General features: G+C 44.4%; 1 protein-coding gene across 1 annotated transcript in view; it reads right to left on the bottom strand.

Moving 5' to 3' along the window:
- Positions 1-21,318, bottom strand: part of VWA8 (von Willebrand factor A domain containing 8) — a 1,418,144-nt gene that overhangs the window by 1,354,851 nt on the left and 41,975 nt on the right. The window lies entirely within an intron of this gene.

The following is a 21,318-nucleotide window of genomic DNA, read 5'->3' on the forward strand; positions in this document are numbered from 1 at the left end:
ACCAGTACAGTGATAGATACCACCTACAAATCTAATTAGTAATCCTTCAGACTCTGAGTCAATTTGTTGGGATTCTACTGTCTAAAGCTACTAGAGGTTATGATATTAACAGTCATTCCTTCAAATGGTTTTTAGTAAAATTATTTTACAACCTTTCATAGGAATGCATATACAAATGAATTTTAAGTTAAATCTGCAGTAATATCAAAATTACTGTGGGCTGTAATACCATTTGCTGAACTTTTCTAAATAAGAGCCTTAAGGAAAATATTACTTATCCTGTAAGCATTTGTTCATATCATGTAGTGTTGTAGAAACACATGCTGTGCATACTCCTTCCATCTAGTGTTGGGTCTGGATGTGTGAAAGTTGTTTGTCTTTGAAGAAGCCTTTCAAATCACAAGGTACTGTGACTCCTCTTCTTGGCGATAAGGCGATTGGTCATTGACTTTATTGTCAGATTGTTTTCCCGCACGTAGGGTGAGGATGGAATGTGAAGCAAAGCGATATACGTAGAAAGATGTACATGCATGAGAGGAAAGAAAGATAGTGAAGAAAGTTTCTATAACAGCCACAGGCGTCCGGGAAGGAGGGTGGGCGCATGCTTATCTACAGCACTACATGCCACGAACAGACGCTTACAAGGTAAACAACATTTTGCATTCGAGGCATGTGTGGCTGTAGATACACAAGCTGTGCATAGACTGTAAAGCAGTCCTCCCAAAAAGCGGAGACTAGCCCATGGGTGCTGCAGTAGATTGAAAGAGTGTACAGAGAACTGTCTGGCCTACATTAGTTTGTTGGCGGGCTAGGACATCCACGCTGTAATGCCTTGTGAAAGTGTGTGGTGTAGACCAAGTAGGTGCTTTACATGTATCAGCTATCAGGAAGAGCCCCAAGAAGGACATAGAGGCTCCCTTCTTCCGAAAGGAGTCTGCTCTAGAAGGAGTGAGTTTGAGACCTTTTAACTTTAGCATAGCATGTATGGATGCATTTAACCATCTTATCTGGCAATGCCTCACTTGGATATAGACTTCCCTTTGTGGGGTTTTGAGGACGCAACAAAAAGTTGTTGTGTCTCTCTAAAAGGGTTGGTTCTCTCAACATACAAAACCTGAAAGGTGGGCAGCGGACCTAAAAAGCTACCAAAGCACCCTCACCGCCAATCACCCTTACTGTATTTTCTTGCTGAATAAAATGTCACTTATCCTTGTGTGCACTCCTCTGTATGCACTGCCGGCCCAAAGATGCCTTCCTCAACAGGAAGAAATAAGATACACAAAACAGAAACAGAGCTGCACCACATATAGAATAAAGAGACAATGTTATGCAATCGAATTTAGAACAATTTGACAAAGTCAACTCCCGGCAAGATCCAGTTGTATTTCATCACTTTATTGTGGATTCATTTCAGATTCAGCCAACACGTTTCGTCCAGTAAAAACTTGGACTTCTTCAGGGCATGGTAAATAGATGCATTAATGGTCGGTGACATTATAGCGTCAGATAAATGGTCCTTGGGAAAATAACATCAAGGATCGATATCTGTGTATCGATAACAAAGGTCATAGATAATTTCACAAAGTCCAGGTCGGGCAGAAACCTCTACTCCAATTTTATAGATGTGTGAGTCCCTGCAGAAAATATGCTCCTGGTATGAAACAAAGGTGCTTCGTATTATGATTCCAAAGCTTGGTATCAAGACTACGAGGAGGACGCTGTGCTACCAGGTCGGCTTTGCAACCCCGTGGACACTTATTACAGTGCCCATGGTAGGGTGGTCAATTTACCCCACCTTTTCCTATGCTACCACGCTTTGGAATCATAATACGAAGCACATTTTTCTAAATTCAATTGCATAACATTGTCTCTTCATTCTATATGTGCTGCAGCTTTGTTTCTGTTTTGTGGTTCTCTTAACATAGTACATCAGGGATCATTTTACATCCAAAGTATGCAGAGCCCATTCCGCAACTGAATCAGGTTGCAGGAAAAAACAGGTAGCTCAATGGACTGAATAAAGAAGTGAAAGACTACCTTAGGGAGGAATTTAGGGTTGAAAAGGATGACAAACCAATCCCTATGTATTTGGAAGGAAGGATTTTCCAGGGCAAATGCCTGAAGCTCACTAACAACCCCAAGTGTGGTGATAGCAACCAGGAATGCCACCTTCAAAGATATACACTGAAGGGGCCAGGAGTGGAGGCGCTCAAATGGAAGACCCATGAGTTGAGTGAGTACAACATTGATACTGACTATTCTGTTAGTTGTTGGTTTGGTTGGAACAGAGGAAGCAGTGCCTGAAAGGAGGAAGCTGTGTCTGAAAGGACTGAACCATGGCAGGGTTTGGATAGGCTATGCCTAACTCCAAGTTGATAATAGCCCCTAGGTAGGGTTGGATCTGGAGAGGTTGAAATTGTGGTTTAGTAATGTTGATGATGTGTGGAAAAGTAAATTTTGCCATGTTATATGTGCCTACGTGTTCCCCATCTTATGCTATATGTGCATGATCGATATGCATGTATCCCCCTATGATCGATTAAAGACGCAATTACAGTTGTGTCCATCTCTAGTATGTTAGTTTCCAGTCCTCGTGAAAGCAACGAGTATTAGGCCTATGTTGCCACGTTTTACAGTGTGCACGTTAATTCATTGAATTGTTCCCGTTTCCAGGCCTCAAAAGGGCCCGGACACCAGATTCAGCTCCTGTCTCCTGAACCCTCTCCGAGGAGCGATACAGCCCCCACCTGCATCCCTGACCCTTTACTTACTTCCTGCCTCACAGTGCCCGGCCTGGCTCTGCCTGCCAGTCTGCCAAGAGTATGTTATGCTTCTAGTTATCAGTCCAGCCCTCCTTCTCTGCATTCCTAAGCTACTGAATCGCATCAATAGTTTCAGCCATGGTCTAGCCTTACTGTCTCCATGTAAGAGAATTACTGTATTAATATTCATAGAATATTCCTCGCACACGCAATACATGTAGAATTATGCATGCACCAGTCTTAGTGTCAAGTAGCCTTTGCCCTGATAACTTTTGGATTCTATCAACATGTACTCCAAACACCAGATACCAGATATGCTTTAGGTACATGTCGTTCTGACACTGTAGACTTTAGTCTCCTCTTCTAGCGCAGAAGTCATAGCCCCCAGTTCCTCCTGGTAACACGTCATTGCCCGTTTGCGCGCACCACTAGGTTAAAGGTCCCAGCTGCTCAGGTAGCCCCCTCCATGTTTCCGCCCCGTTTATGACACTTCTGTTACGTTTACATCACATGTCTATGTATACGCCCTGTACACGCCTTCTTGTTACATCATTTTGTCCTTATCTTTCGCGACTGCTACGAGAAACGCCTACTGCTACGCCTATTGTATTGAATGTAATGTATTTGTTTTAGTATATATACTGTGTAATGTTACTTTTCGGTGTGCAGCTGCCGTCCCGTGCTTCCAGGCTGTTCTGTCCCTTCCTTTATGCCTGATTAAAGCCTGAAGACTCAAGATACCTCGAATCCTGTCTCTTATTTATTGAGCTATCTGTTTTATTCACTGTATTCAAAAATAGTACCGGTAATTAATTATTTATTTACCACATAATGGCGCCCGAACAGGAACTTGCCCTTTCCCCACGCGCCGGTGAAGCCACGCAGGCCCCCTGATCCTCTGCAGCCGTGACGGAACCATACCGTGCACGTGCAGATATTTCTGCTTCAAGTATCCCTCAGGCCCACGGAGGAGACGGAGGTTGCGGTCCAGCATCCAGACGAGGCGGTGAGGAACGCGTCGAGTCCCGACCAGAGCCCAAGCCGAGAGTCCAAGGTCCGAGGTATCCGGAGGCCCACCTGTAACTGAAGTCCGAAGTTCGTAGTCCGTCGTCGTAGCAGTCCAGTCCAGTCCGAGGCCTTCCGTTCTTGCTGCCCAGTGAGTACCGTTGCTGGGGTAGTATCTAGACAGGGTCAATTAATTTGTCTCTGGTCCGTGGGTTTGGGTACGCAGATCCAATCCGAAGTGTTCACCTAGGTGGATGCGGGTCCTGACGTGTCTCTTTATGGGACCGGTATGTTTCGTACTGTTTTAGCAGTGCATCTAGTAATTTTAGTAAGTTCCGTTCTCGAGAAATTCATGTGTTCTGTTCTCAGTATACCAGGTAATATTCTGTCCGAACTGTTATTCTAAATGTTATTTAATGTGTTTTTAATGTCGTGGTATGAATGATTTGTTTTTCCAGTCATTATTGTGTTTATCGTGTATTGTATTGTGTTCGAATTCCAGCCTATACAATGCCTCTATTCTCCAAGTTACGTCAGTTAAAGACCCGAAAAGGGTTACTAGAGGAAGCAGTTCCTGTCCCGCCTAGGGACAGTCCAGGCCATTTTATGTATCATAAGCATGGCTTAAGTGCCATATTATATCTAGACTTATGGGTGGATTATACCAAGGAGTTAGAAGAGAAATATAGATGGCCCATGTCAGGTACATGGGATGCCGAGTGCATCATGCGAGTAGAAGAAGCACTATGGAAAAAGAAAGCCAGACAGTCCCAGAAAGATGCCATCGAGTTATGGCGCAAAGAATCTCATAGAAGAAACGAAAAAGAAATCAGAAAAACAGAATTAAGTAGGGAATCCTCAGAAAGAGCCCAAGAAAGGGAATTAATCGAAGTAGGTGAACGAGTTAAAGCAGAACAGTCAGACAGACAGAGAAATGCCCTTATTAAGGGTATGTATCCTCTTCTTGCCGAGGGCTTGCCAAAAGCAACCCCGGAAGCCCCATGTAATTTTCCGCCACCATTAGTTCCGATCAAGCTACGTCATAAACCGACCGCAGCTGACATTTTTCTCTCGTCCTATTTGGACGATACAGTCCCAGAATATGCAAATCCTGTTCCGCCTGCTCCCGTAAATAATGTAATTCCTGTTCCTCCAGCCACCGGGGCACCCGTTACAGCATCTGTTACGGCACCCCCGGTCCAGCCTACAGTACATGTGCCCGCTACATCAGTCGCTCTGCCAGCCCGTACAGTACCCACCGACGATTCAAGTTTAGGAGCCGCGGGGGGAAGTCCTCCTGGAACCCCGCCTCAACACAGACGTATGACGCTACTTGAGCTACATGAACGAGCGTTACAGCGTACGCCAAAAACTCAAACATTTACAGATATCAAGCGAGCACTTACCGAATGTCGTTATGATCCAGTTTCAGGCGATGGTAATATGATCATATATTCATTACGTTTAAGACGGGTGACCGAATATTTGGACACCCTGCCCAATATGAAAGAATATCTAGACAGAATATATCGTTTTATCCGTACAGGAGTGGACCCAGAAAGTGTTCGCGACTCCATGATTCAAAGAAAAGTCGAGATTCAGCTCATGCTTTTAAAGTTTCTAATTAATTGTTTAGTAAGAGAACAAGATTATCCGGATAAAGATCCAGAAGAAATGAAAGTCTTGACCAGGTGGAGTGACCATATAACCGAGGGAAGACACAAGACACAGAACTGTATAGAGAGTATGTACAAGAAAATTCGTAGGGAAATAATAAAGTTACACGAGAAACGAGAAGCAGCACAAGTAACCGAGAAAGAAGACAACTCTGATAATGAAGAGGTAGACGACGAGAATCCCTCCAGAATAGCGTATGTAGGTAGAACTAGACTTCCCGACCGACATTTACGCCTAGATCACAAGAAAGTTTTCCCTCCTCCAGTACCAGAACAAGGTTCTCTTGAACAAGTATTCCAAGCTACCGATCACATTCTGAAATCACGAATAGGCTATAGTGAGCTTAGTACAATGCATGAACAAGAACTAGCCCGATCAGCAGTTCGATGGACTACTGATTCTACCACTTTTCCAGACGAAATAGTGGCACAAATGTTTCTGAAACTGCCCCCAGCCGAGCAGCGACTGGTGGGTATGTATATGATTCAGCACCTCATTACACTGTATGAGGGACAGCATTCTGATCCAGGTCCGCTACATGATGTTTTGAACGAGTTACTCCAGTACAGATGGAGAGGTCTAGGTACCGATTTAATTAGTATCATTCTAGAACAGCGCCACAAATATCGAACGTTTCTGAATCCGCATTTTGTTCACGTCTCACCCCCAGAAAGTAAATCATTCTACATAGATAGACAGAATCCGTTACGAGAAGTACACCCAGTTAGAGGAACGGGTGGTGATCTAGAACGAGTATTTGTTTACACCCTTATCACAAAGATGGAACTCTTGGAGATGAAAAAGTTAATTCCCTGTCACGATAAAGATCCAGCAGGGTTCCACCGTGAATTAAAGGACATGCTCCGTATGGGAGAATACACGTATCCTGATATCATTAAAATGTTAAAGGTCCTGTTGCCCGCAGGGGTATATGAAAAACTCAAGGAAAAAGAATGGGAGGTGGGAGAGAAAAAGATTGATTGGACAGCTCTAGAAGCTGAAGATAATTTACGAGTACCAGGTACCGGTCTTGGGGAGAAATGTAAAGATTTGCCCGAGTTATTGATACAAGTTTTGCCAAGATTACTAGCCACGAAAAAGGAAGATTGGGATGCCATTTCAGCTTGTAAACAGAAACAAGATGAAGACACTAGTGATTTTTATTCTAGATTCGAAAAATGTTTTATTATTAACAGTGGTCTGAAAACAAGTAGTGAATCGTACCCTCATCTTTTTGTTACCAAACTAGTCGAGAATTCAAGTCCACAAGTTAAAAATCGAGTTTTGAAAGTCGAAAGTACCTGGCAAGCTAATACTCCGTCACAGATGCTCCAGATGCTACAGTATCACCAGAACAGAATCAGGGAAGAGCAAGAACACGAAAGGAGACGTATGAAAGACACGAAAATGAAAGTATTAGTTGCACAATCTGTTCCACAAGACAGTCAGAAGAGGGGTCCGAATCAAGCCAGTCATCCTGCAGCTCCCGTTAAAGGGACATGCAATTACTGTAAACAGCCAGGTCATTTTATAAACGAGTGTGCAGTTCTGAAACACAACATAGCTACTGGTAAAACTAAAGAAAGACCACGTCCGCCTAGACAAGAACAAGTTTCACAGACTTCTCAGTCACCACAGAATGCACAACAGAAAGTTCCAGCACCGCAGCCTATCGCTGCAACACAGCATGTTACACAGCAGATGTACCAGTACGCACAGTCAGAATATCCAGATTATCAGCCGTATTCATGAAACAGCCTAGAGAGGGAGGTAGGCTTGCCTCTCATCGAGATACCTGTAGATCAAGAGGGTCCCTATGTACACAGTCAAGTATTAGGGAAAGACAGAAAGTTTCTGATTGATACAGGGGCAAGTAGGACTACTATCAGTCATGACGAGGTTCCAGGGGCTCCGCTCTCAGGCTCTAGAAATGTTTCCCTTGGATTTTCAGGAAAGCCGATTGTTAATGAGATATCGAAACCAGTTACTCTAGAAGTCGGTCCATTGTCCCGAACTACTGATTTGTTACTCACGAAATCTTGTCCTGAAAATTTGTTAGGCATTAAGACATTGAAAGAATTAGGAGCAGTAATTTGTTGTTCCCCAGAGGGGGTTCGCTTGTTTTTGAGAGACTTCAAAGGTCATTATGTATTACGAGATTTTGATCCAAGATTATTGAATGTACCACAGCATTTATGGGCGCAAGGTCCAACTGATGTAGGTTGTATGCATATCACACCCCATCGTGTGACTCTAAAGCAAGGTGTAGTTTTGCCACGAATCAGACAGTACAAATTGCCACCTGAGGCTGTAGCAGCCTTATCCAAAATTATTGACGAGCTTATTGCTCAAGGAGTGGTTGTAGAAACTGACTCCAATGTATGTAATTCTCCTATCATTCCAGTCCTGAAACGTACTGATCCAAATGCACCTCTAGTATATCGATTAGTGATTGATCTTCGAGAACTTAATAAATGTATCATACCCCAGTAGTCCCAGATATTTCATCCCTCTTGACAGCCATTGATTCTGAAGCCACGTTCTTCACTGTTATCGATCTCAAGAACGCATTCTTCAGTGTCCCCATTCATCCAGACAGCCAGTACCTTTTCGGTTTCTGTTTAAATGGAAGAAGCTATAAATTCACACGAGCTCCTCAAGGTTTTACAGAAAGTCCTAGTATTTACAGTCAAGCAGTTAAGAGACAACTAGACAATATTCACATGCCAACTGACACTGCCCTGCTCCAGTATGTCGATGATCTACTGATCACAGCCCGTTCTGAACGTGACTGCGAACGTGCGTCACTTACAGTCCTGTATTTTCTGGCCGAGATGGGGCACAAGGTGTCCCCTTCCAAATTACAATTCTGTGTCCAGCAAGTGGTCTACTTGGGACACTTACTGTCCAAATGGGGTAGGCAGTTGACACCTGACCGTATCCAGTTAATAGCAAGTCTTCCACAGCCCAGGACACAGAAGGAGGTACGAGCTTTTATCGGCCTTACTTCTTATTGCAGACAATGGATTCCTCAGTACGCATTTCTAGCTAAACCACTGATACAGTTAACGACACAGGAGGCAGCCGTATCGACTGTCCTCCCTTGGACCCAGGAACATACACTTGTTTTTAATGAGCTAAAGAAAGCCTTATGCCAAGCACCTGTTCTAGCAACACCAAACTACAGTAAGCCTTTTACACTTTTTGTCACAGAACGTGATGGTACTGCATTATCTGTTCTCACACAAGATCAAGCAGGACAATATAAGCCCTGTGCTTATTTTTCGAGCACATTAGATCCAGTGGCCCAGGCTCTGCCTGCGTGCCTCAAGTCAGTTGCAGCCACAGCTCTAGCGATCAGACAAAGTGATTCCATAGTGTTAGGACATTCCCTGACAGTACAAGTTCCACACTCCGTGGAAGTTCTTTTAAACCGAACCCAGACTCAGCACTTGACAATTGCACGTTTAACAGGTTATGAACTGACACTGTTCCAGCCACACATAGAAATCAGATGCTGCAACATTCTAAATCCTGCTACACTGTTACCGTCAGTTACTTCAAATCCTGCCACACATGACTGTGTGGAAGTTGTTAACACTATGACAAAGCCAAGACAAGATCTGACGGATATTGCATTACCTAATCCAGACCTGACACTTTATGTGGATGGTTCATGTATGAGAACAAGTACAGGAGAACTAGTAGCCGCGTATGCAGTGACTACTGAAACCGAAGTTATAGAAACACATCGTATTGACACCCTGTCTGCTCAAGCAGCAGAGCTAGTCGCTCTGACCCAAGCCTGCATACGTGCCAAGAACCTGAAAGTAAACATATACACAGATTCACGATATGCATTCAGAGTCGTACACGACTTTGGAGTGCTCTGGCAAGAACGAGGTTTCATGACTTCTCATGGAACCAAGATTCAGCATGGTCTTCTCATTCAAGCTCTGTTAGATGCAATACATTTACCGACAGCTATTGCCATCATGAAGTGCAAGGCACATACGAAAGTCACTGACATCATTTCCCAAGGTAACGATCTAGCAGATCGAACAGCCAAGCTTACAGCTCAGACTCCAGACATTCCAGTTAACACGACACAGACACTCACTCCAGATCAGACTACTTGTATGACAGTTAAGGACCCTACACAAGATGTCATAGACATACAGTTACATGCTACTCCCGAAGAAATCAAGAAATGGTCCGAACAAGGAGGGGTCCAGACAGATCAAGGATGGTTGACGAAGGGAAAAGCCACATGGTTTCTCCCCGACTCTATGGTTCAAGTCATTATCAATACCGCACATAGTCCAGCACATCTAGGAGAAGAAGCTATGTTAGACAGTATTCAGAACCTTTGGTTCAACAAGCATTTACGAGCTGCAGCCAAGCAGAAAGTCCGTACCTGTATGATATGTTGTCAGTTCAATCCAGGTAAAAGTGTCCCGGTGGAACAAGGTGGATTCCAACCTCCTGACCACCCTTTTGAGGTCCTCCAGATGGATTATATTCAGATGGAGCGATGTCGAGGTTTCAAGTATGTCCTCGTAGTTGTATGCGCTTTGTCCAGGTGGACAGAAGCATATCCAGTTCCAGATTACACAGCTGCGACCACTGCCAGGCAGTTGGTTCGTGAGTTCTTTCCCCGCTATGGACTCCCTAGGGTCGTGTATTCAGATAACGGCCAGCCATTCTCATCCGAGCTCATGAAACATGTTTCCCTTCTGTTAGGGTACCAGTGGAAGTTCCATTGTGTACGCCATCCTGAAGCAGCCGGTCTCGTAGAGAGACATAATCAGACTTTGAAAATCCGAATTGCTAAAGTATGTAGAGAAAAAGGTGTAGACTGGCTAGTAGCTCTGCCAGTTGCTCTATTCTATATGAGGATGGTTGCACATTCCAGATCAGGTCTGTCCCCGTATGAGGTCGTATTCGGCCGCCCTCCAAACATGTGGGGTACACCTAGACCCCGTAGTATTACAGACGTTTCCAGTAATATGCTGACAGATTACCTAGCTTCCTTGATGTCTGCCCTACACTCTTGTCGTTCACAGGTTGCCGCTGCATTTCCAGACAACACCGAGGTGAAACCGCATGAAGTCGTTCCTGGAGAATATGTTTTAGTCCGCAATTTTGATCGTTCAAGTCCGCTGGAGCCCCGGTGGGAAGAGCCTCGAATGGTGTTATTGACAACAAGGACCGCGGTCAAGCTAGAGGGCCGGAAGGGGTGGGTCCACACCAGCCATATCAAGAAGTTCCATGGATTACGACAAAAGACTTTTGTTAAGGACTGCCCTATTCCTAAAGACTGCCTAAAAACAGTAACACTATGACAAAGCCAAGACAAGATCTGACGGATATTGCATTACCTAATCCAGACCTGACACTTTATGTGGATGGTTCATGTATGAGAACAAGTACAGGAGAACTAGTAGCCGCGTATGCAGTGACTACTGAAACCGAAGTTATAGAAACACATCGTATTGACACCCTGTCTGCTCAAGCAGCAGAGCTAGTCGCTCTGACCCAAGCCTGCATACGTGCCAAGAACCTGAAAGTAAACATATACACAGATTCACGATATGCATTCGGAGTCGTACACGACTTTGGAGTGCTCTGGCAAGAACGAGGTTTCATGACTTCTCATGGAACCAAGATTCAGCATGGTCTTCTCATTCAAGCTCTGTTAGATGCAATACATTTACCGACAGCTATTGCCATCATGAAGTGCAAGGCACATACGAAAGTCACTGACATCATTTCCCAAGGTAACGATCTAGCAGATCGAACAGCCAAGCTTACAGCTCAGACTCCAGACATTCCAGTTAACACGACACAGACACTCACTCCAGATCAGACTACTTGTATGACAGTTAAGGACCCTACACAAGATGTCATAGACATACAGTTACATGCTACTCCCGAAGAAATCAAGAAATGGTCCGAACAAGGAGGGGTCCAGACAGATCAAGGATGGTTGACGAAGGGAAAAGCCACATGGTTTCTCCCCGACTCTATGGTTCAAGTCATTATCCATACCGCACATAGTCCAGCACATCTAGGAGAAAAAGCTATGTTAGACAGTATTCAGAACCTTTGGTTCAACAAGCATTTACGAGCTGCAGCCAAGCAGAAAGTCCGTACCTGTATGATATGTTGTCAGTTCAATCCAGGTAAAAGTGTCCCGGTGGAACAAGGTGGATTCCAACCTCCTGACCACCCTTTTGAGGTCCTCCAGATGGATTATATTCAGATGGAGCGATGTCGAGGTTTCAAGTATGTCCTCGTAGTTGTATGCGCTTTGTCCAGGTGGACAGAAGCATATCCAGTTCCAGATTACACAGCTGCGACCACTGCCAGGCAGTTGGTTCGTGAGTTCTTTCCCCGCTATGGACTCCCTAGGGTCGTGTATTCAGATAACGGCCAGCCATTCTCATCCGAGCTCATGAAACATGTTTCCCTTCTGTTAGGGTACCAGTGGAAGTTCCATTGTGTACGCCATCCTGAAGCAGCCGGTCTCGTAGAGAGACATAATCAGACTTTGAAAATCCGAATTGCTAAAGTATGTAGAGAAAAAGGTGTAGACTGGCTAGTAGCTCTGCCAGTTGCTCTATTCTATATGAGGATGGTTGCACATTCCAGATCAGGTCTGTCCCCGTATGAGGTCGTATTCGGCCGCCCTCCAAACATGTGGGGTACACCTAGACCCCGTAGTATTACAGACGTTTCCAGTAATATGCTGACAGATTACCTAGCTTCCTTGATGTCTGCCCTACACTCTTGTCGTTCACAGGTTGCCGCTGCATTTCCAGACAACACCGAGGTGAAACCGCATGAAGTCGTTCCTGGAGAATATGTTTTAGTCCGCAATTTTGATCGTTCAAGTCCGCTGGAGCCCCGGTGGAAAGAGCCTCGAATGGTGTTATTGACAACAAGGACCGCGGTCAAGCTAGAGGGCCGGAAGGGGTGGGTCCACACCAGCCATATCAAGAAGTTCCATGGATTACGACAAAAGACTTTTGTTAAGGACTGCCCTATTCCTAAAGACTGCCTAAAAACAGACTCTGAACTCAAGCCTCCCCTGTTAGAGAAAACTCCGCAGCAGGAGTATAAAGATAAGCTACGGTCTAGTAAAATAAGTCAGCCAGTTTAATTGTCTAAGTCCCTCTCGGGTGAAACGGTTAGACAGGTTCCTGACATGTATAAGACAGACCCACACAGTGAGCGAGTTAGTCAAAACTCTAAAAGATGTATTATCGTTCTATTCTTTTTGCTATTTTTGAGTCTTATGATTACCTGCACAAGTTATGCTTTACATTTATGTTTTCCAATTTCACATGTACATATGTTTTCTAATGCTACAGTAGAGCACACATTTAGTGATCTGCCTCCTCACGAGCTATCCTATCGTCTTGCTATGCGTAATAATACATTCATCCGAATGTTACACTATTCACACCAGACCAGCAATACCACTAATTGTTGGGTGTGTGGTCGACTCCCCCCTTTCCAGCCACCGAAGGGAGTTCTGCCACGTAGTACACGTCAGACATAGAAGGGAGATCGAGTCCCCAATTGTCGATCAAACTGAAACTACTCTAGAACAATATCAAGACTTCAATAAAGGTTTCTTCTTCTTTATAGGACCTGTCCAGAATAGTAAGTTAATACGTAGGTTAACCAGAACCCTTGAAGCAGTAGTGAATGAGACTACTTCTGCTCTAGGTAACTTAACTGAAGAGCAATCTGCTATGCGTTTTGTCGTGCTCCAAAATCGTCTCGTTCTTGACGTCATACTGGCCGATAGAGGAGGAGCATGTAGAGTCATCGGATCTAGTTGCTGCATTTTCATTCCTAATAACGCGCCGTCTGTTTATTCAGCTATAACCAGACTTCATAAAATTGTCCATCAGTTACACCAGAATCCAGGCACCTGGACATGGTCCGGTTGGCTCTGGAGTATTATATCTGCCTGGGGATGGAAAGTATTGTCATTCCTAGGTATTGCAGTAATGATCATATTCAGTTGCGGCCTCTGTATACAATGTGGCCCTGCGATTTGCGGCATGTGTGCTACCTCTTGTATTCCTAGTCCTAGTCCTAAATCCCGTTCCAAGACAATCCGAGACGAGCAAATGATGCTATATGAAATGATAGATGGTATCATGAATATTGATGTTTCCTGATGGAAACGTAGGGCACAAGGAGGGAATGTGGAAAAGTACATTTTGCCATGTTATATGTGCCTACGTGTTCCCCATCTTATGCTATATGTGCATGATCGATATGCATGTATCCCCCTATGATCGATTAAAGACGCAATTACAGTTGTGTCCATCTCTAGTATGTTAGTTTCCAGTCCTCGTGAAAGCAACGAGTATTAGGCCTATGTTGCCACGTTTTACAGTGTGCACGTTAATTCATTGAATTGTTCCCGTTTCCAGGCCTCAAAAGGGCCCGGACACCAGATTCAGCTCCTGTCTCCTGAACCCTCTCCGAGGAGCGATACAGCCCCCACCTGCATCCCTGACCCTTTACTTACTTCCTGCCTCACAGTGCCCGGCCCGGCCTGGCTCTGCCTGCCAGTCTGCCAAGAGTATGTTATGCTTCTAGTTATCAGTCCAGCCCTCCTTCTCTGCATTCCTAAGCTACTGAATCGCATCAATAGTTTCAGCCATGGTCTAGCCTTACTGTCTCCATGTAAGAGAATTACTGTATTAATATTCATAGAATATTCCTCGCACACGCAATACATGTAGAATTATGCATGCACCAGTCTTAGTGTCAAGTAGCCTTTGCCCTGATAACTTTTGGATTCTATCAACATGTACTCCAAACACCAGATACCAGATATGCTTTAGGTACATGTCGTTCTGACACTGTAGACTTTAGTCTCCTCTTCTAGCGCAGAAGTCATAGCCCCCAGTTCCTCCTGGTAACACGTCATTGCCCGTTTGCGCGCACCACTAGGTTAAAGGTCCCAGCTGCTCAGGTAGCCCCCTCCATGTTTCCGCCCCGTTTATGACACTTCTGTTACGTTTACATCACATGTCTATGTATACGCCCTGTACACGCCTTCTTGTTACATCATTTTGTCCTTATCTTTCGCGACTGCTACGAGAAACGCCTACTGTATTGAATGTAATGTATTTGTTTTAGTATATATACTGTGTAATGTTACTTTTCGGTGTGCAGCTGCCGTCCCGTGCTTCCAGGCTGTTCTGTCCCTTCCTTTATGCCTGATTAAAGCCTGAAGACTCAAGATAGCTCAATAAATAAGAGACAGGATTCGAGGTATCTGTTTTATTCACTGTATTCAAAAATAGTACCGGTAATTAATTATTTATTTACCACAGATGAACCCTAAAAGATTAATCATATCTATTGTGACCTGCATGTGTTTGCAGCACTGCTGGTCGGGGCACTTTTGATCAGCCAGTCATCCAAGTATGGGAATTTGTAGATGTCCTGTTTGTGCAGTTATGCAGCCACCACCACAAGGCACTTGGTAAACACCTGAGGTGCGGTAGTGACCCCAAAGAGAAGCACTTTGAATTGGTAATGCCTTTCACGGACCACAAATCTGAGATACAGGCGATAAGCCGGATGTTGGTATGTGAACATAGGCATCCTTGAGGTCGAGCGCGACCATAAAAATCGCCTTGCCGGAGAAGCGTAATGACATCATCAAAGACTAACCATATGAAAATGCTCTAACAGGATGTATTCGCTCAAGGGCCTAAGGTCCAAAAGGGGCTGGAGGGGTGCATCTTTTTTGGGCATCAGAAAGTATAAGGAGTACACACCTGTGCCTTGCTGATGGCGGGGGGTGGTGGACGGGTTCAATAGCTCATTCGAGGAGTGCCTTGACCCCTTCCTTTCGTAGCTTTTGGTGTTCTGCTGAGAGTCTGTGTTTGTGAGGTGGAATGGTGGAATGGTGGGAGGCATGGAAGTGAGCTCCAGACAATAACCATGTTGGATAATATTCAATACCCACTAGGTGACAGTTTGCCATGTGGGATAGAAGCCTTGTAAAAAAAAACTCTGACTGGTGTTGTGTGATCTGGGGGAAGGAGGAGCAAGTCAGGGTTTGGTGACAGTTACAGCTGCATTTGGGTGCTACCCTTGCCTCTGCCTTTAGATATGCCGCCTTTATAGGAACCTAAAAAAACCCTAGAGGAGGATTGCTGGCCAACGGTGCGCTGATGAGATGTGGAAGCTTCAGGAGAGGTGTACTTTGAGGCTCCACAGTAGGGGGTGCGGTGAAAGGCACAGCGGGGAGAGGGTGTTTGAAGTGCCCCCTTGCTTTGGCTGTCTCCCTATCTTTTTGGATATTCTCAAATGTTTGGTCCACTTTGTGGACCAAAGAGATGCTCACCATAAAAGGACATGTTCAGCAGGTTCTGCTGAACATCCGGCTTGAAGTCAGAGGTATGGATCTAGGCATGTCTGCATACCAGAACACTGGAATTTGACCCCCTGACAGCGGTGCCTGCTGTATCCAGGGTGATGGATGTGAGCTTGCCCTCAGAAACTATCTCTTGTCCTTTTTTCCTATGTTCCTCCTGGAGGTATTGGAGGAGCTACTCCATTTTGTCCCTGTGAGCACGATCTTATCTTGCTAGAAGACCAACAAATTTAGCTATATTCCATTGGTTGACCAATTGCACGGCCACTATCTTACCTGCTGCATCTATGCGTTTACTTCCTTTTTCTGGTGGTGTGGCATCCCCGCTGGCTTCGGAGTTGGCTCACTTACAGGCAGCAGTGACCACCAGAGAATCAGGTGGGAGCTGACAGCGAATATTGATGGAGTCAGAGTGGGAGACTTTATATTTTTTTTCTACCTCAGGTGTTATAGCCCTAGCTCGAACTGTGTCTTTAAAAATGTCTGGAATGAGACGTAGCATACCCTTGAGCATGGGAAGATACTGAGTGGAGCGGTGAGTGGAGGAAGGGTTTAAAATAAGGCCGCCTCTAAGCGTTTGGTATGGAGATTATGAAAGGAGTCGGCTCTGCCACTGCAATATGTTCCTGAAAAGATGTGGAATCATCCATAGGGGAGGGAATGGCAGGGTGAAGGTTGGGATACATATCCCCTGGTGGGTCTACATCGCAGGAGTCCCATGGGTAACTATGAGGAGGAGTGTCAAGGGTATCATCCCCCGCTAATGCCTCCCCTTGTCAGATTGTGAAGACCCTTGAGGTGTGATGTCAAGAGGGTCTCCTGGAAAAAGAGACGTGGAGGATGAGGGTTGAACTTGTGCATGAGGGTGAGGGGATGGATGGGGTAAGGGATGGATGAGGTAAGGGGATGGATGAGGTAAAGGGCTGGAAGCCTTATCCGATTTTTTGCGTTGTTATGCTGGAATTGGAATGTACATGGACTCTTTGAAGGAGAGCTGGCAGGTCCTGAAGAGCAGTCAGGGATGTGGCCTGTATGTGGGTGGATGACCAAATGTTTCTGCCTTGTCAAGCTCCTCCTGTAGCTTATGGAGAATCAGATTGACTGCATTGGTATCAGACATGCTAGTCAACACCAAGGACTTTGGCTCCGAGGGTACCTTTGATTTCGGCTCAGAGGCAAATGTGGTCACACCAATGGTCACCTCAGTGCCGGTGATGGAGTAGCCAGTACCGAAGCAGTCGGTTTTGAAGGCTTTTTTTGTCGCCAAGCCAAGCCAGAGCTGGGCATCCAAATTGGATTGTCGGTGTCGACTATGGCCCAAAGGAAGTGATGTGTCCAAAAGTCTGTATCTGGTGTTTGACAGTGGCCGAGTAGCTTGACGGCCTCTGCTTAAGTGCTTATATGGCTTGGTATCTCCTTCTACACAAAGGCAATGCTAAGAAGAAAAAAAACGGTCTATTGTTGATCCACAACTGTAACACCAGTACTAAAAGAGCTTGATATCTAGAATTAGGGCCCTGACCTATGATGCCTCCCGTATAGCTTGCTTTCACCAGAAACTTTGAAAAGAAAGCATGGAGTTTTATTAGAGCCTCTGATGTCCAGCAGTGTAATCCACAAATCCTTGCAGATTGACTCAAGGGGGTGCTTTTAAGAACTTCACATCTTTACTTCTTTCTCTACATCCTTGTTGCCGAAACTTTATCACAAGGAAATTAACTCTGTGTCTTCATATTCTTCAATGCAGTATTGGAACTGCAGAGGAAGGCCTTGAAGCGTTTTTGTGCATTTCGTCTTTGCTTGGTCTGTATTCCCATAAGATCCTCAAAAGTGCCAACACTTTCGTCGAGGGACACCATGCCGTTCCTCACAAAAGCAATGTTTTGTGACCAGCAAGTGTAGTTTGCCGATAATTTTGGCACTTGTCCACCTCTCCAATCGTAAGCAAAGAATAGCATGGGTGCAGCTCAGACAGTGCTCCCTTCACCCCTTATTCTTTCTCAGATGCAGGCAATGCCCACTCAATATTGACTGTGTTCCCTCCCTGTTGATTTTGGGAGGAACGCCACTAGCTAAATTATCTGCTGAGCCACTAGTAATATACTCGATTTATGACCTGTTCAGTGTTTAAAGGTGAATTTTTTTTTTAAGAAATTCGAAGGGCAATCTTGCCTCTATCTTTGATTTTCAAGAAGGAAAACAAATTCTATCATCCAGTGTGTTTCAAAGTGTGATGGTTGCTGTTCAAATGTAAAATTGGGTAACTATTTATGAATGTTGTAACAGATACAGAGCAAAACAAATCTTCTCTAGAGGTGGATTATATGGTTTAATCAGGATGTTTTTTTAGCAGAAACGAAACATTTTTAGGGCCGTTCTGAAACTCGGTAGGGAGGAAATTCTATTTTTGAGAAAAGTCAGTAGATTCCATAGTTTAGGTGCAGCCACTGAGAACGTTTGTCTTCTCTTGTTATGAAACTTGATGTAGGAGCAATAGGAGGAAGTGGTAGTAAGAAGCATCTTAAGAAGTTTCTTGCAAACATGAGTGAGATTATTTTGCTACAGAGGTAAGTGGGAGCAGTAATGGCAAGGCTTATTTAGGAAGGCTAATAATTTTGAACCAGAGTCTTAATTCAAGTTGGAGGCATAGCCAATGGAAGCTCTTGGAGATAGAAGTGAAAAAAGTGAAAAAACGAGGTTAGCAAACTAAAACAACAACAAAACACAGAAGCAAATGAGTCTTGCTACAAAAGCACATAGCAGTGAACACTAAAAAATAAACAATAGCAAAAGTTTTATCTGGCAATCAGTCATCTAGCGGTCTTCTAAACTATCTGGATAGAGCTCATTTGGTATGGTGGTGGGTCACCAAGGAGGCATTGGTGTAATCTTGAATTATATTGACCAGGGGCCCAAATAAAACATGCACAAGGCTCTTAGGAATCAACAGTACGATGTGTGTGGGTCAATCAAGCAACAGAAACCATGAGGCTTGGTCAAAGAATCATATCATCAGCTTTTACCATTGAGTTTCACTCTACTGAACTCGTCCAACTTTTGAAAGGTAGATTGGGGTGTATTCACATATGAGGTTTATTCAGGATAGGCATCTCAAGTAAGGCCACATAAAGATGTTGAGCAAGTAATGAAACAGGGAGATTGCTGAGGCACGAGGCACACCACAAGGGCTGCTCACTTGGTTAGAGATGAATTGCTCCTTGATGGAAAAATGGAGTTGAACCAGTTGAGGCAACAGCCTGTAGTATCTGTTTACACGAAGATGCAATTGAAAAGATTATTGCGTGAAACAGTGTTAAATGCCGCTATAAGACCAAGGAAGCTATGTAGAGGACGAGTGCACTTGCTAGCCATAGAGAATATGTTCTTCCAGCCTGCCATCACAATAGTCTCAGCTCTGGTGCTAGAGAGGATCTGAGAGAAGGTAAGGGTCAATGTTTTGGTGAGTTTCCTTTAATGTTGGACTGGGAGACAAAATCCTTTTCAATACATTTGGGTACCTAATCTGCAATTGCAATTTGTTGGGCAGAGTCAATGAGTTAAGGAGTGGTTACTTAATAGGGAGAATTGCATGTTTGAATCAGTTATTACAAACTGAGCCAGAAATATAGGAGGCACTGATAAGGCAAGTATAATAGGAAGAGCTAAAACTATATGCTCAGTTTTGTCAATGGTGTGGAGATGCCCCTATCCCCATTTGGAAGCCAGGAGGGGCAAATATTGTGCATTAGTGATTTATACCTTTAATCTGAGAATAGATAAAGCTGGAAATGGTGGCAGCAACATGTTAATAAAGAGAGGCGACAGCAACATTTGACAATTCGAGACTCGTGGTAGAATTAGCAGCAATTTCAGGTCTACATATTCAATTCCTGTTCCAGGAAGTAGTCATTTCGTTTGGTGAAGCATTATTAAGAAGACATTGGAACAGGGGTGATGCAGTAAGGGTGTAGGGATTTTTCCACGGTACAAAAAAGTATACATTGGTGATTCTAGGCCACAGGAAGTCTTTCCTGGTGGAGGCCAACGCTTTCCTGTTCAAAGTGAAAGCTAACTTAAGAATGACTAGTACAGAATCTGCTTTGAGGCAGTGCACTTATGTTTCAAAGTGGCAACAGTTTTGTTTTGTGGCAATAACGGTCAGGGTAAGCCAGTTTAGATTTGAGAAGGGAAGACTGATCGTTCTTAGGGTTGATATCAAATTAGAGGCACTATTTTATGCGATGTTATTAGGGTTTTTGTAGCATGCTATTCACTTGTGAAGGCATCCAGGCGCTCTGTAGCACATGTGTGAGGCCAGTCCTAGGGACTTACTCGAAAAGCCAGGTTTTCAGCTGCCTGTAAAAAACAAGAAGAGGGAAGGGACCCGAATAGATCCTCGCATTCAGGCCGGATTTGGTCCTGGAAATTCCCGCTTTCCGTCCAGTGCAATTACCTGGAGCACCTACTTTGGACATTCTCTTTACTATCTTCACTAATCTGGCTTTATCCATGGCCGGAGCGGGTCCTGTGATTTTCTTGCTTTGCTCCCAGTGCAATTACCTGGAGCGCCGCTTGAGCCCAGATGAAGTTCACCATGTGAGAACGAACCGCGTTGGCTAAGTTTAATGCTATTTTATCATGTGAATAAATAGATTTGAAATAAAGACTTCGTACTGCGTACTGCGCACGATTCTATTAAGGACATGCTGATAGCGGACTGTTCACCTTGACAGCCGCCATCCCCTAGCTGCCCAGGATCGACCAACTTAATTGACCCTGAGACTCCTTGTTAAGGCAATCACGCCCGAGGACGAGGCCCTTCTTAATCCCTTTAAATTTTAATATCTACCATCCCGTCCCACAAGCTGCAGAGGACACACCACGGTGTTTGGCTTCTCAGTCAACCGCTTCCAATCCAGACGCCCCGAAGCTCATCTGCCCACCGGGCCTGGCTTCGAACAGCTCAGGCAATAGCTTAAAAACTAGTCCTGAAGATGATCCCAGTTAATAATTGGAGCTAGGGATCGAAACGTCACGTCGACTGTTGTAACAGAACTGCATGTCTCTAATGTATATATTAAGTGCAGTAACTGTTTGTGCATACTTACGCAATATTGCATTGTTTTGTAAGCCGCCATTTGCTCCAACCCTTTTGCCTGTTTAAATTTTCCTTATTCTTTTTCTTCCCTCTCTGACTTGGTACAGGCTTGTGCCCAGTTTTATTGATTCATGTTGTGTCTTACGCATTCATTTATTTTCTAAAAAAATCCTTAAAATAAATCCTTGTCCGGCTGGACAATGAAAACTAAGCCATAGTTCTTATTTAAGTCTATGTTGAACTTTTTTCCTAAAGTATTTGTTAAGCTCAGGACCTTTATCAGTTGCTATGTAATCACATCCGAATGCACTAACAGAAATCTCAGAGAGACGCCAAAACACTGGTCGGGTGGCAAA

This window comes from Lissotriton helveticus, chromosome 8, assembly GCF_964261635.1.
Source record: "Lissotriton helveticus chromosome 8, aLisHel1.1, whole genome shotgun sequence".
NCBI classification, from domain to species: domain Eukaryota; kingdom Metazoa; phylum Chordata; class Amphibia; order Caudata; family Salamandridae; genus Lissotriton; species Lissotriton helveticus.